Source organism: Mercenaria mercenaria, chromosome 7 (genome assembly GCF_021730395.1).
Source record: "Mercenaria mercenaria strain notata chromosome 7, MADL_Memer_1, whole genome shotgun sequence".
Lineage (NCBI taxonomy): Eukaryota > Metazoa > Mollusca > Bivalvia > Venerida > Veneridae > Mercenaria > Mercenaria mercenaria.
Window position 1 is genome coordinate 54,312,759 of NC_069367.1, and position 15,999 is coordinate 54,328,757.

At 34.4% G+C, this 15,999-nt stretch overlaps 1 protein-coding gene across 1 annotated transcript in view; it reads left to right on the top strand.

Annotated features, from left to right (window-relative positions):
* Window positions 1-1,390: 1,390 nt before the first annotated feature.
* Window positions 1,391-15,999, top strand: part of LOC123554136 (uncharacterized) — a 50,630-nt gene continuing 36,021 nt past the window's right edge. The window contains exon 1 of the mRNA XM_045344060.2: window positions 1,391-1,443. The gene's annotated coding sequence lies outside the window, so the exon portion shown is untranslated. The remainder of the gene's footprint in view (window positions 1,444-15,999) is intronic.

Sequence of the window (15,999 nt, forward strand, 5' to 3'; positions counted from 1 at the left end):
ACATGGTTTCCACTTTGAGTGTACAATGTATTGAAATCATTCTATGTATTATATTGTGAGAATTTTATACTGCAAATTTATTCTAAAATAAGATTCATAAGAACTCACTTAATTATAAAGATATAAAACGTGCCGTCGTAATATTATAAAAGGGAATACCAAGTAATGTTGAATTATTAACATGGACACGGAATCAAATGTCTACCAATCGGCGTGATTCCAGTTCAAAGGTTGAACTGCCCCGTCTCGTCCTCAAAAGTGTATGCCAACTTACGATCTAGTACGAAATTTAATTTAACTTAAAAAGTCGTATATACGGAACATTTTCAGACAGTGCACATACCATTTACGATTTGATATTGACCAGCGTATACATATAGTAATCTCATAATTAATTAATATAATTAATCATATTGATTACATCATGCTATTTTTATGAAATGCATCCGTAATAAATTGAACTATAACTAACTTGGTGCGTGCATTTGTGTTTCAGTAATTATATACGTTTGACGAAGACTGTGACTACACGACCTAAAGAATTGATAGCGAGACTGGCATTGCAAAAAAATTAATACTACAGCAGCAAAAAGCATCGTTTTCACAATCTCTTTTTTATCTTGAAAAAAGAAAATACTGATAACACCTAGCCAAACCATAAAACACATGTAATGGTAATTAATATGCAAGATAAATATATCTGGCTGACCACTAACTGAGTATCCAATTTGCAGATGACTATTAATTATTGACATGCTGAAGTGCTAATATGTTTCCCTGGGAAATGAACATCCCCCTTTAACAAAGGATAATAGTATTGATAATAAACATATGCACATACAGGAAAATAACAAAGCACCCTGCTGACTTCATTATTTTTGTTTTTGCACACGACACGAATAGCTTCCTAGCCATCTATGCCGAAAAGTCACGTGGGTTGGCCACTGACGACGACGACTTAGGCCTACTATGCAGAGTGCATGAATGAAATAGTAACTAAATCTTTTTACATTAAATACATAATATATCATATGTGTGTGTGTTGCATGTTAAATTACCGTGCAACTGCCTGGGAATTGGGCCCGGGCCCTGCCCACCCCTCACCACCCACTGTACCGACTCTTTAATAAAAGCATGAATGGCTTTTTCACATTGCCTTAATTTTACAGGTACTACAAGGTAACATTTAATGTTTAGTGTCTATATTACTATTCAAAACGACACAAAATAAAATGTTAGTCACGCTTCGGTTCACCACCCTCATGATGATGCGAGATGCTGCGTATCGATTTACAATGCCCCCAGCATCGTATACACACCGGATATAAACAATTTTAGTTCGATCGGTCAAATACTAGAGTTACTAGAGCTTGTGTTTGTAACTTTTGGATTTTTTTTTTAAACAGATACAAGTCGGGGGATCTAAAAGATATTTCGCTACAGGTAAGTTCGCTTAAGTGCAGCTGTAGATGCAAATAATTTCTGTATAATGTACAACATATAAATCGTTAACGATTGCTATGCAGTACAATGTTAATATCTAGCACGACTGACTGTGTATTGAATTGAAAGCATTCGCGTTGCTAACTAGAACCACTGTTCCTTTGGTTTTATGTTAATCCTGGCAGCTACAAACAAGAAATAAATACATGCCAGGTACACAGGTCACAGGGGGACACCCCTCCCACAACTCACAGATGGAGTTACACCCCTGTCATACCTACCTCTCATACATCGCCTCACTTAACTCTATATAAATACATTTTTTGTAGAAACTTTGAATTATTTAAATGATGTTTAGGGAAAGGTTTTAGATAGTATTACATTGCTTTAGGGTATACTGATTTTTCCTGCATTCCAATTTAAAGAAATAAAATTTAATTAGTAGAGTAACTTGCCCTATTATCGAACGCGAATATAGTTTGATGATAGAGCAATCTGTTTTGCAGTTGAAATTTATCTGTTTACAAAACCAGATTTCATTGGTTAAAATATTGATGTGCAACTTCATTATGTTTGCATATTGACCAGTGAGAATTATTTTAACAAATGTAGTAAAGTTCTTAGAAATTTTCAATTTGCCTAATATCGACACCCCCTCTCCTATTACCAACACCTTTAAGATAATGTTAATTAAGTTTGTACTAGCAAGTTTACTGATAATTTGCATTAGATTTTTTAAATATAATATCAAAATTTATTAATGTGTCTTGCAACTATTACTATAATGTATCTGTTCTGGTTGTCAACAGCAAAGTAATAAATATAAACCAGACCATGAGCCGCTGAGTTCCTATAAATTATGTCCTTTAATAAAGCAAATACACTTGTATTTTTGTTTCTAATACATAAATAAGGCACAATTTGTACACTATATTGACAGAACCTTCATATTACATTGTTTTCGCTATAATTAAAACACCCAAAGCACTAAATAAAGCCAGCTGCATTTGTAAGTTACCACTGCACCCTGTATATTTCATTACCATTATCTAAGCTTGAAAGAATCATATTTTGCTCTAATGGTATAGCGCTCTCTCGTATTCTATAAATAGAACACACCGCGGAGATACCATAATGCAACGCGCAAATTGCAGACAAGGGACCGTTGTTTATATATAACGTATATATATACTAAATTTTTATATTAACCTTTCAGTAAACTTCGAAGAGAATTTAAAAAGTAAAATACGGAAAATTCACTTTGCCTGCACAAAATTCCTTGAAAAACCTGCCAAATAAAGGAATCAATAAGCATATATATTGAAATAAACGTAGGAAATAAATAGACATATTATTTTAGCATTTCGTTAGACTGGGGCCATTAAAAAGATGTGTTCAAATAATTTTTTTTTAAAAGTACAGTACATTGCATACAAATTACTCAATATTCTGCAAATTACATCAATAAAGTATAGCATCAGAAGGACTGGCTTAAGGACGTATGCTAGAATTTGGTGCGAAAATTTTCCCAATAACAGAATTTCTTCAAACTTTGGATATTGAAGGACAATCATCTAAGAAACAAAAAAATGCAATAAAAATCATAGGTCACCGGTATCGAAAAAGAGTTATCTGCCCTTGAAAATGGCATTTCCCCAAAAAATGACGTCCTTCAATATCCAAAGTTTAAAGAAATTCTGTTATTGGGAAAATTTTCGCCCATCTCATATACAGGGAATTTTAGCGTACGCCTTTAAAGTCTTTATCACAAATATACAATATTTTCGGATTCGAAACACCAGCGGTCGAAAAAGTAAGTGCAAGATTATAATTTTGATTCATGATTTTCAAAGCATATATCAGCACAATTATTAACACAGTCATGTACTTCTTTCCATACATTTATATATTATTATTTGGTTCACACAACACCGCGCTGAGCCTCAATACGAGGTACTTGAAAGCGTGGTCCATTAAATACTTCATAATTGAAAAAATATATGACAGGACGTAGGTAGAACTGTATGGTGTTGCATTAAATTAGCACCATGTTTTATCAAATCACATCTAAATATCATTGCTAAAAGTCAAATATCTACATGTCACACTAAGGTGTCATTTGTAACATATCATTATACTGATGCATTTCACAGAGATGTTAATTGTTTCAATGAAGAACCATAGATCTAAGTTATGAAATATTGCTGACTTTCAGTTATACATATTGTTCATGACATTTCGAAATTTCAGTCGGATTACTAGGATGTGATCATGTGATATCATATATTTACATTTTGCAAAAAACGCAGAATAGTGATAAATGTTTGAACACTTGCGAATGAGGTAAATAGCAAATGGATATAATTATATTGATATATCACCGTAACTGGAATGTGTAAAACAAATAGTAGAACAACATCATCCTTTCATATACTGATGACAATTCGATGTGTTATTACTGACTTGGATTTTAAAAATTCAAAACTGTGCTGTCAACATTTTTAAGAATTTCTTACTGTTCAGTATTTAGGCGTAGTATATAGAAATTGAAAGCTATGTGAAACACATTCATTTGATATGCATCAACTTTAAAATACACGAGGAGATAAATGCAAAATCTGTGAATTACTGATGCTAATATACAGGAAAAGCACAGATTGTTTGTCCGCACATCGAGACCTGTGCTATTTTTAGATAGCAGACATTGTCAGTGATGTCACAGATCCTTACATACGAGACAGCGCTATTGCTGAGCTGAATGTCATTTAAAGTACATATGGTATTTGTTTTGTTATTAAAAACTTAAGTTTTTGTAATTGTACTTTGTTTTAGGGTAGAATTTTAAAATATTTCATCTGGCCATTAAAGTGTCTATATTAGAAAGAATAATTAAAATGACTTTTTTTTGAGAAAACTGAAATAGCTCTGTAGATTTCAGAAAAATGCAGTTATTTGATATACAGTTACAGTACAAAAGAATCGAATGAAAAAGCAACCCCTGTTTGAAGTGAATTGGCTCAGAAATTAAGTAATAATGGAAAAGCGCAATGGTGTCGGTATTTGGAAGGTGTCGGATTTAGGCAATGTTACTCTAGTTCTTTTCTGTATATCTGTATATTCTTTTAAATACATTCAGCTTTTAATAGAAATTCATGTGGTTTTCTCTCATGCCATTTTTTTTGTTCACATAATGCAGGATAGCTTTGGTCATTTTGAAATCCACATGTATAATATGGTACGCCAATTGTCAAATAATTACTTGAACCCAGGTTCATGGTAGAAAAACTAGGATTAACAATCGATAAACTAGGTTTTTCGAAAGTAAAACCAGGTTTTTTCAAATACTAACCTTTATTTTCGAGCGAAAACAAGATAATGGGTGTAAACCATAGTTTATCGAATGTAAACCTAGGTTCACATTTGTAAACTATCCCAGTTCACGCTCATAAACCTAAGTTCACTGTCGTAAAACATAGGTTCTCCCTCGTAAACATAGGTTCACATCCGTAAACTATGGTTCACGGCAAGCCAATTATCCAATAATTACATTCTTGGTCGAAAAACTAGGATTATCGAATACTAACCTATATTTTCGAGAGGAAACATAAGATAAACCTTAGTTTACGCTCTTGAACCCATGTTTACATTCGATAAACTTGGTTTTTCAATTGAGCAAGAACCTATGTTTACGGGTGTGAACCTGGGTTCACGAGCGTGAACCATAGTTTACAAACTTTAACCTATGTTTCTGACCGAAAATCATAGTTTTGTTCGAGAAATCTAGTTTATCGAACGTAAACCTAGGTTCACGCTCGTATAACCAAGTTCACACTCGTGAACATGGGTTTTCGGCCGAAAACCCATGTTCACGCCCGAAATTCATAGTTGATTTTATCATCCTAATATTATATCGACCGTAAACCATTGATAAACTAGGTTTCTCGATTGAACTACAAATTTCGGTCGTTATCCTATGTTTGTGCTCGTGAACCCCGGTTCACATTCGTAAACTATAGTTTTTACGAATGTGAACGTATGTTTATGCCCGTTAACTAGGGTTTACAAGCGTTAACCTACGTTTACGAGCATGAACTATGGTTTACGGCATTATCCTAAGTTTTCGCTCAATAATATAGGTTAGTATTCGAAAAACCTAGTTTTACGTTTGGAAAACCTGGTTTGATTTGATCATTAATCTTAGTTTTTCAGTCGTGAACCTGGGTTCACGTAATTTTTGGACAATTGGTGTGCCATACATGTAAAGAACAAACTTTCCAAGATTTTTTTAAACATAAATCTCAATAACTATGTATTCTCTTTTCAAAAACATTCACCTTTTTAAATTTCTATCAAATACTATTCATTGACTGATGTTTTTTATTAGCCTGGGATTCAGGCGTTGGTATTTTTAGCTCACCTGTCACAAAGTGACAAGGTGAGCTTTTGTGATCGCGCGGTGTCCGTCGTCCGTCGTCCGTCCGTGCGTGCGTCCGTAAACTTTTGCTTGTGACCACTCTAGAGGTCACATTTTTCACGGGATCTTTATGAAAGTTGGTCAGAATGTTCATCTTGATGATATCTAGGTCAAGATCGAAACTGGGTCACGTGCCGTCAAAAACTAGGTCAGTAGGTCTAAAAATAGAAAAACCTTGTGACCTCTCTAGAGGCCATATATTTCATAAGATCTTCATGAAAATTGGTCAGAATGTTCACCTTGATAATATCTAGGTCAAGTTCGAAACTGGGTCACGTGCCTTCAAAAACTAGGTCAGTAGGTCTAAAAATAGAAAAACCTTGTGACCTCTCTAGAGGCCATATTTTTCATGAGATCTTCATGAGTATTGGTCAGAATGTTTACCTTGATGATATCTAGGTCAAGTTCGAAACTGGGTCATGTAGGGTCAAAAACTAGGTCATTAGGTCTAAAAATAGAAAAACCTTGTGACCTCTCTAGAGGCCATATTTCTCAATGGATCTTCATGAAAATTGGTCAGAATGTTCACCTTGATGATATCTAGGTCAGGTTCGAAACTGGGTCACGTGGGGTTAAAAACTAGGTCAGTAGATCTAAAAATAGAAAAACCTTGTGACCTCTCTAGAGGCCATATTTTTCATGAGATCTTCATGAATATTGGTGAGAATGTTCACCTTGATGATATCTAGGTCAAGTTCGAAACTGGGTCATGTGGGGTCAAAAACTAGGTCAGTAGATCTAAAAATAGAAAAACCTTGTGACCTCTCTAGAGGCCATATTTCTCAATGGATCTTCATGAAAATTGGTCAGAATGTTCACCTTGATGATATCTAGGTCAAGTTCGAAACTGGGTCACGTGCGGTCAAAAACTAGGTCAGTAGGTCTAAAAATAGGAAAACCTTGTGACCTCTCTAGAGGCGATATTTTTTAATGGATCTTCATGAAAATTGGTCAGAATGTTTACCTTGAAGATATCTAGGTCAAGTTCGAAACTGGGTCACGTGGAGTTAAAAACTAGGTCAGTAGGTCTAAAAATAGAAAAACCTTGTGACCTCTCTAGAGGCCATATTTTTCACGAGATCTTCATGATTATTGGTCAGAATGTTCACCTTGATGATATCTAGGTCAAGTTCGAAACTGGGTCACGTGAGGTTAAAAACTAGGTCAGTAGGTCTAAAAATAGAAAAAACCTTGTGACCTCTCTAGAGGCCATATCTCTCAACGGATCTTCATGAAAATTGGTGAGAATGTTCAGCTTGATGATATCTAGGTCAGGTTTGTAACTGGGTCATGTGCGGTCAAAAACTAGGTCAGTAGGTCGAAAAATAGAAAAACCTTGTGACCTCTCTAGAGGCCATATTTTTCACGAGAGCTTCATGAAAATTGGTGAGAATGTTCACCTTGATGATATCTAGGTCAAGTTTAAAAGTGGGTCACGTGCCTTCAAAAACTAGGCCATTAGGTCAAATAATAGAAAAACCTTGTGACCTCTCTAGAGGCCATATTTTTCAATGGATCTTCATGAAAATTGGTCAGAATTTTTTATCTTGATGATATCTAGGTCTCATGTGCTCAAAAACTAGGTCACTGTGTCAAATAATAGAAATAATGACGTCATACTCAGTTCAACACTGGGTCATGTGGGGATAGGTGAGCGATTCAGGACCATCATGGTCCTCTTGTTTGCTTTGTCATAACATACGCGCTATTTCATATACATGAGCAAGTTGCTGTTACTGGCTCGTTTAGTTTCTGATAGTATCGATTTGCAGAACAGAAACACATGAAAAATCGACAGACTGGAACCCAGGCTAGTTTTTTATATACACACTGATTTAGTCAGTAAAGGATTGCCTCAGTTTTCATTAAATTTTGATGACATGAAAAAAATAAACACAACAAGCAAACATTTAAAATGTATTGTCCGTAAGTATTGACCTGGCACTCATTAATCTTCGCCAATATTTTCGGGCGTTTTATTTCACGTGATATTCGTGTCCTGAAAATATCTAGATTTATCAAAATTATCAACTTAGAGAACCAACGACACAGTGGTGTAGTGGTAAGTTCTCCGACTTGAAAACACATTACCATGGGTTCGAATTCTTTTCTAACCATTTTTTTTTAAATATAATTCCTTGTGTTTGTATTTGTATCTATGATTATATATTTTTATGAAACATTGCATTTTGTATCGCTAACAACAGTTCTTTGAATTGTCCGTTGAATGAATGAATGAATGCTTGTCCGGTCCTGAAGATTTTAAACGACATTTTGTAGAACGGTTTTTTGTACGTAGAAGAATGGTAATCGATAGTAGAGTATTTCGTTGATAAAACATGATAAGTGTGACAAGTTTCCATCTATTACAGATAAAATCATAAAAAATAATTTGGTCAGACAGAGGACTCGAACACTCAACCCTGAGATTAATGGCAAAACGCTTTGTCCGCACAGCTATATCCGCACATGTTACGCGATGGTATATAATTAGCTTTTCAATAGCTATTTCATTGTTTGGGTTCGTACACCAAAAATTAATTTACGGAAACATACGGAATATTCATGAGTGCCAGGTCAATACTTACGGACAATATTTTTATTTATTTATTTCTTTATTTAAGTCTCATCAGTGTACATCATTTAAAAACACACATGTCTGTACATTTAAAATAAATGTTTAACATATATATGCTCACTGACACTCTATAATAGAATTACAAGAGACTATATAAGCATAACATAACTATACAGACATATGACACTATAAACATTGTTCTTTCCAAGGTTAGACCATTCCCATGTGTAATAAAATGTATATTACAGTGCAAATTAAAGTATAGGATAGACAACGAGTGCCGTTGTCTACGGGATATATACAACGAGCAAAGCGAGTTGTATATATCCCGTAGACAACGGCACGAGTTGTCTATCCGACTTAGACCACGTGACATAAAAACTGCAATTATTGAAAACTGTCCCACGCGTTCTATAGAAATTAGGATTAACGTGTTTTTATAAGAGTGATATTATCTTTGTACCGTTAGCGCTTTGTCAGTAGGGCATATGAAAGAATGCAGGTTATTTTGTATAAATTAAGTTTTACTCAAATACCGGATTTACTAAAATTTGACGTTCATTAACACTTTGAGTCATTTGCAATCGCAAACGCTAAACAGTTAAATATGGATTTCTCAAAAAATACTCAAAATTGAACTGCTGAACAATTAGTTTTTGTGAGGAGTTAGTATGTTGGCGAAACACGATGACAGATACGTTGATTCAAGAAGATAGCCATGTTCCGAAACTACAAAAAAGGCTGACAGCAAATCGGAGGTAAACATGTTGGATAAAAAAAATACTGTTGTTTGAAGTAATCTGGTATTTTAAATATGGACTAGAGCTTACTGGTAATATACATAATCACATACAAATTATCAGATTCTATTAGAAATCACTTTTCAACAATCGGTATAAAGTGACTAAATAATTATGGTTATATTCATTTTTTGTTCTTATTTAAACAGGAACCAGTGCCGGTGTTTATTTATTTATTTATATATATATTTATTTATTTTGTCAGGATATAGTTAGTGCGTAGATGCTCGTAGGACTACGAACACTTTTCACTATATCGTGCCTTTATTGTAAGAATGATGTAGTCGTTCTGCTTTCTAACAGGGCCCAGTTGTTCGAAACTTTAACGGGGTGTTAGTTTAGTTTAGTTTAGTTTATACTAATTGGTTTTAGCTCGATTGTGACGAAAGTTTTAAGCTTATTGTAACCACTCTCGAGTCCGTTTCCTAGGAAAACCAGTACTGGGGTCATATGTGAAGTCATGGTCGTGACGCCAATGATGCTCGAACCCATGACCCCTGCATTAAGCTGTTAAATTAACCGCATGTTAAATTTCTATTCCAGATACTAGTCTTGGTGGGTGGGAAACACTAATATGATGTTTTAATTTTACTGTAAAGATGATTTAGTGGGTATAATCCTTAACAGGTACATTTGTTTTTCTAAGTTTTCTAAACTGTCGAAATATATTAATAAAGTTAATCGACCGTTAGCTCAATCGCCTGTTAAAGTTTCGAACAACTGGATCCCGTTGTTTGCAAATGTAAGGATCGTGCTGACATGTCTATTTTATAACAAGTTAACATAAAAAGTTACAGCTGTTGGAAACGTTTCAGTGAATGTGTAAATTACGTATTTACCCAGTTGGGTCTACACTACAAATATGTAGTTTCTTGTAATTCAATTTGAGTTTTATATTTATAGTTATTCCAGTCTTGTATTTCAGTCATGTGAACCCTTTTATTGATATCAAATAACATGTGGTCATTTTTACGATATTAATATTTAGACGTTGTCAACTGATTTTACCTCCAAGTCAGTCTTATTTCTTATCCCATTGATAACTGTTGAGAATATTGCAAGGTCATTTAACTCCGGCGTTAGCCTGTATTTTTAGATGGTAAACTGACACGAAATTCACGCGTTTTTTGCCCAAGTTTCCCCCGATATATATACAACGCTACTGTTGTATATGAAATATAGATGGGTACAAGTCTGCTTTGCGATTGGCTATTTACAGATTATCGTGGTCTAATGAATGATAGACTGCATATATTTAGGTATACAACAAATTAGATGGTATAACCATATACTGATATATAATTAGAGAGACACTCGGAGCTATTAACATGTATCAAAGATTTAAATTATCCACATCATGGAAATAATATTACCATGACTGCATGAGAAAATGCCAGTCTACAGCAATCTGGGTACAGTTCTCTCTGCTTTACTTATTCAAATACATATTTAAAAATTTGGGGAACTCTGTTACTCATGACAACAACAACATGGAGTTGTCTAAAAACTTGCTAAAACTGATTTATCTGAGAAACTGAGATTGTCTGTCACAGGTGCACAAAAAGTACTCCAGTAAGAAATGTTGTAAAATACTGGTACCAAGTATCATCTCTGATTAGATCAGAAATAAACAAAGTAACAAGTTTCTCCAAATACCCAGTAAAAAGATTTTCTTAGTGTAAAGCAATTTTTACACTTACATACAGTTGTACAGTAATTAAGGTATTGGACCCCTAATAGTAATGTTTTAAAAATGGCATTATATTCTTAAAGTTGACCATGTTTTGCACAGTGTTGCAAATTTTAAACAACTTTTACTGTGCCGTTTTTTGTAAATTTTGTATAATTAATGGAATTTCCTCAGGCTCAAATAGAGACAAATTTCAATGTGATGGCCACTATCCAAAATGTTTGCAGAGAATTCATTACAGCATTAATTTTGATGAAAGAAACATCAAACTATTGTCAAACAATTATAAAACACAAAATAAAACTGTAAATATCATTTTTTTCTAGGGTGCCTCAAGTAAACAGATTTAATGAGACAGAATTCTAACTCCAACATTGAAAAATTAAAGTCGAATCCTGTAGGTCTGTTTTGAATTTTGCTCACTTCATTCAAAAATAACCTTGGGGCATAAGTAAAACCTACTTGCATTTCTTCCACAATATGTAATCTAAAGAATGAAGGCAAAATAGAGAACTTTTACCATATGTAACTCAGTATTTTTAAAGATGTCTAACTCTGCCCCTCCTGATTCAGAGGTAAATTCACTTTGAACAGCAAGAAATCGCTTATAAAATGAAAATTTTCAAATTTTGTACAAAACATCCATAATAAGTCTTGAAAGAAGTAAAAACTTACTAGAAAAAAAGGAAAATATGGAAAAAAATTGGGGTCCCAGTGGGGCTTGAACCTACACACCCCTGAAAATTGCAGTCAAAGTAGGTTTATGGTAAAAATTGAATACTCTTCAAAAAGGAGGTACCGGTACTCTATTATGGATCCAATACCTTAAAGCAACAGCTGGCTTTATAAAATATTTATCACATTGAGCTCTATTAATAGACCTCAAAAAGGCTTGACATAAAGTTAGGTCTCAGATATGACTATGTTACATAGTTTTTAAATATACAACATTTTAATATTTCAAAACAGGTTTTGGCTATCCTTGTCAATTCTGGGTGGTTAAACAAAAATTTTGCAGACTCACTTAATTTAAGTCTCTAAAATCTCCTGGATATAACTCATTCACCTTGGCAATCTAAGCTGTTGTCTTTCCAACCTGTAAACAGGACAGTCAAGCAATACATATGTATATGCATATGTCAGAATGTCTGTCTGCATGACAGTAAAAGTTATACAATAATTCAAGTATAAATAATTATAAACATTTAACAACCTATCCTCTATACCCTAAAATCTGCTATACCCTAAAGCACTGTAATTAGCCATTACCCTGCTAAATTTCTATAATGAACTAGTCCGTCTTTCAATTTGGACAGTACCAATAACTGTTAAAAGGGGTGCTTATTTCACAAATAAGAGATAAAAAAAGTCAAATCATGGCGGTTATATCATATATCTAGCCACAGGGTATCTGTGGCTCCTGTACCACTATATATCATTGCTCCAGCTCTAACTATGCCTGGTTGGATTATTTTTTTAAAAAATAATTGACCGATTGTTTTTAGCTCACCTGTCACATAGTGACAAGGTGAGCTTTTGTGATCACCCTTCGTCCGTCATCAGTCCGTCCGTCCGTCCGTCCGTGCGTGCGTCAACAATTTCTTGTCTGCACGATAGTGGTTTCATTATTGATTTTACTTTAACCAAACTTGCACACAACTTGTATCACCATAAGATCTCGGTTCCTTTCTTGAACTGGCCAGATCCCATTATGGGTTCCAGAGTTATGGCCCCTGAAAGGGCCATAAATAGCTATTTTGACCTTGTCTGCACAATAGCAGCTTCATTTATGATTTGATTTTAACCAAACTTGCACAGAACTTGTGTCACCATAAGATCTTGGTTCCTTTCTTGAACTAGCCAGATCCCATTATGGGTTTCAGAGTTATGGCCTCTGAAAGGGCCAGAATTAGCTATTTTGACCTTGTCTGCACAATAGCAGCTTCATTTATGATTTTATTTTAACCAAACTTGTACACAACTTGTATCACCATAAGATCTTGGTTTCTTTCTTGAACTGGCGAGATTCCATTATGGGTTCCAGAGTTATGGCCCCTGAAAGGGCCAGAATTAGCTATTTTGACCTTGTCTGCACAATAGCAGCTTCATTTATGATTTGAATTTAATCAAACTTGCACAAAACTTGTGTTACCATAAGATCTTGATTCTTTTCTTGAACCGGCCAGATCCCGTAATGGGGTCCAGAGTTATGGCCCCTGAAAGGGCCAAAATTAGCTATTTTGACCTTGTCTGTACAATAGCAGCTTCATTTATGATTTGATTTTAATCAAACTTGCACACAACTTGTATCACCACAAGATCTTGCTTCCTTTCTTGAACTGGCCAGATTCCATCTTGGGTTCAAGAGTTATGGCCCCTTAAAGGCCCAAAATCGGCTATTTTGGCTTTTGCAGCCATATAGATACTTCATTTATGGTTTTATTTGATACAAACTTCCAAAATATCTTCAGCAACAATAAATCTTGGATTCCATGACAAATCAGATCCAGTTGTAGGTTCCAGAGTTATTTTATTATCTGATTACCTCCCCTGATTGTAATCAAAATGGAATTATATCAGTAAGTACTTACAGGAATTATTTGAAATTTCATTATGTTATTAGTTGGACTGAGACAATCAGGGTTGATAACTGTGGACTGATTTTATGTCAAATTACCTCCCTTTATTATCCCCCCACCAAAGGCGAAGGAGATATTAGAAATGCTCTCCGTCCGTGCGTGCGTGCGTCCGCATCGATCTTTGTCCGGAGCATAACTCCAAAAGTACTGGAGGGATTTTCTTCAAACTTCATACACTGATAGAACACATTGGGAGGAAGTGCAGTGTGCAAGAACAATAACTCTACCTTGCCTATTTTTTGAGTTATTCCCCTTTATCATATTTTCTTTAAAAAAATTGTCCGGAGCATAACTCCAAAAGTACTGGAGGGATTTTCTTCAAACTTCATACACTGATAGAACACATTGGGAGGAAGTGCAGTGTGCAAGAACAATAACCCTGCCTTGCCTATTTTTTGAGTTATTCCCCTTTATCATATTTTCTTAAAACATTTTGTCCGGAGCGTAACTCCAAAAGTACTGGAGGGATTTTCTTCAAACTCCATACACTGATAGAACACATTGGGAGGAAGTGCAGTGTGCAAGAACAATAACTCTACCTTGCCTATTTTTTGAGTTATTCCCCTTTATCATATTTTCTTAAAACATTTTGTCCGGAGCATAACCCTAAAAGTACTGGAGGGATTTTCTTCAAACTTCATACACTGATAGAACACATTGGGAGGAAGTGCAGTGTGCAAGAACAATAACTCTACCTTGCCTATTTTTTGAGTTATTCCCCTTTATCATATTTTCTTAAAACAATTTGTCCGGAGCATATCTTCTTCATGCATGGAGGGATTTTGGTATATCTTGGCACAAATGTTTACCACTACGAGGCGGAGTGTCATGCACAAGAACCAGGTCCTAGGTCTAAGGTCAAGGTCACACTTAGAGGTCAAAGGATACAAGAATGAAAACCTTGTCTGGAGCATTTCTTCTTCATGCATAGAGGGATTTTGATATAACTTGGCACAAATGTTCACCACCATGAGACGGAGTGTCACGCGCAAGATCCAGGTCCCTAGGTCTAAGGTCAAGGTCACACTTAGATGCCAAAGGTCAGATACAAGAATGACTTTGTCCGAAGCATTTCTTCTTCATGCATGGAGGGATTTTGATGTAACTTGGCACAATTAATTATACACCATCATGAGACAAAGTGTCATTCGCAGTTCCCTTCTTTAGAATTACTTCCCTTTGTTGTTACTATAAATAGCTTTTATTGTAACTTTTTCATTACTAGTCGTAGGGAAAAATCGAGACCACTTTTCTGTAGTACAACATGCATGCTATATCCAATTTTGAGGTGTATTTTGACCAGTTTCTACCTGATAAAGATTTTTGTGTGGACTTGCATTTTTTTTTTTTTTTTTTAAGATTAACTTTAAAGCCCCTGATGCGGACCACAACTAAACGGTTCTTCAAAGCTTTCCCCAAAATTAATACTTTCAGACACTAACTTGCCAGGAACTTTAGCCTTCAATTATAATATGCCCGGCGGGGGGATTAGCCATGTGTAACATGGCTCTTGTTTCAAATTAAAATGGGTATATCTCCGTAACTAATGAAGATACTGATCTGAAATTTCATATATGCCAACATATTTATTTGGCAGATCCTTCTTTTGTTCACTTACAATATTCTTTTTTTTAAATTACTTCCCTTTTACCTTACTATAAATAGCTTATTTTTAGTAACTTCTTTATTCTAGTATAAGGAAGCCCCAAATGTAGCATAATGTTATGCAATAAATATTAATTAACATTATATATTATAAAACAATACTTGGGAAATAATACATATATAGTGACTATATGATATCATACATTTTGTATTTGATGTTTAAATGCACCTTATATTTCAAATGTTATAGATTTTGTAGTACATAGTTACTTAATATATTTTTCATTGCTATGTTTATTTTCATTTCCATGCCAATTCTACCATATTTAAATCAAGTCTTAACTTGGCTTGTACAATCTTTATACCTTGTGACATAACTAATTGATACTACTATCCCTTAATTGAGACAATTTAATATTTGATGTAACATTTAATACAACCAACATAGTCTGGATAAAATAAACTAATTTTGACTTGTACCATCTGTTAACTCTGTGTATTAACTGGACAAAACACCTTTGTCATATCAGACACCTTAAATTATCACCTACACTCGAATTACTTTTCAAAATTAGATACATTGTCATTTTATATGTTTTCTATGTATTTTTATGCTATTTGGGCAAAGCAGGCTAGCTTAAACTGAACTTTGTTAGGTAATATTGATGAAATCATTTGTAAAATGTGACACATAAAATTATGTCATAAAATTGTCAAAACAGTTCTTTTAGGACCTAAGTCCACTCTGTAAAACAGTTTTCATTGGCTAA